Below are 1,334 nucleotides of genomic sequence, written 5' to 3' on the forward strand. Positions count from 1 at the left end.
CATCCCTGGAAACATTCAAGGTCAGGTTGGACGGGGCTCTGAGCAACCTGATCGAGTTGAAGATGTCCCTGCCCACGGCAGGGGGGTTGGGCTAGATGACCTTTAGAAGAGGTCCCTTCCAACCCAAACTATTCTATGATTCTATAATCTTTAAGAAAGTTTCCAAGAACTCAGAAACATAGTGAAACATGGTGCTTTTAGTAGAGACAGAAAACCATTACAAGGAATTTAGTGGTTTGAATACTTGTTTATTTACTACACGCAAGAAAGTTACCACTGCAGTTTCAAAAGTGGAAAACATGGTAACTTTACTTTTGTTAATGGAGAAATAACAGATAACAAAGTAACACAACCACCCATTTTATTCCAGTTATTTTACTTACACAATCCTTACACATTTCCTCCAAGAATTAATTTAAAGGTTTTAAAAATATTACTAGCCATCAAAAATGTTATTAAAAAATATCTCAACTTTTTGCATGAAAAAATGTTTGTTTCAATTTTCTGGTGAAAGATTAACGTGACTTTAGCTATTCCAGTTCTTAGCTGAAATGCTGGTTATGTTCAGAGGAAGAAAGGCATCCTACCAGTATTCTCATTTGCCATAAACGTGTAGATGAACATGTTTTTTGTTTTGGCAGAAAAATCTTACTCTGCACAGGTATGAAAGCTTTCATACACAATGTTATCCTCCTCAATGAACATAGTATTTGCTGACAAGGTCATTTGCTGACATGAGATTTATCATGTATGTTGTACTACAAATCTTTCAAAAGAAAAAATACAGTCAACTTGCTTTTCCACAGCCTGTGTTTTACTGGGTTTAAACATGAATAGGAGTATTTTACTTTAGATATCATGCTTCTAGTTTTACAGTTCATATAAAAAGGAGTTCTGCACAGCCTTACTCCAGCTAATCATAGCTAAGTTCCTGGTTCACAGTGCTGAAGTAATAAAGAGCTAGTCAGTGTACACCTGTCAATCATCATCCAGATGAATTAAAAAGAAGCGCTTCTAGAATACAGGTCCTATACAAAGTATATCTTAAGGCTTTTGCAGTACATTATAGCTAAGAAGTACTCATTTAGGAGCATTAAAGCTGTGATAAAGTATCTGTCCATGCATCAGCAACTTTAATCTTAAGAAATACTTGACAGTTCAAGTTTTTTGATTATTTGCATACATGTATGCTGGCTGCTCAACACTAATAACATCTTTTGCTGGTGTCGTGGTTTAACCCCAGCCGGCAACTAATCCCCACCCAGCCGCACGCTCACTCCCCCCCGGTGGGGTGGGGGAGAGAATCGGAAGGGTAAAAGTGAGAAAAACTCATG

This window comes from Aptenodytes forsteri, unplaced genomic scaffold, assembly GCF_000699145.1.
Source record: "Aptenodytes forsteri isolate BGI_AS27 unplaced genomic scaffold, ASM69914v1 Scaffold56, whole genome shotgun sequence".
NCBI classification, from domain to species: domain Eukaryota; kingdom Metazoa; phylum Chordata; class Aves; order Sphenisciformes; family Spheniscidae; genus Aptenodytes; species Aptenodytes forsteri.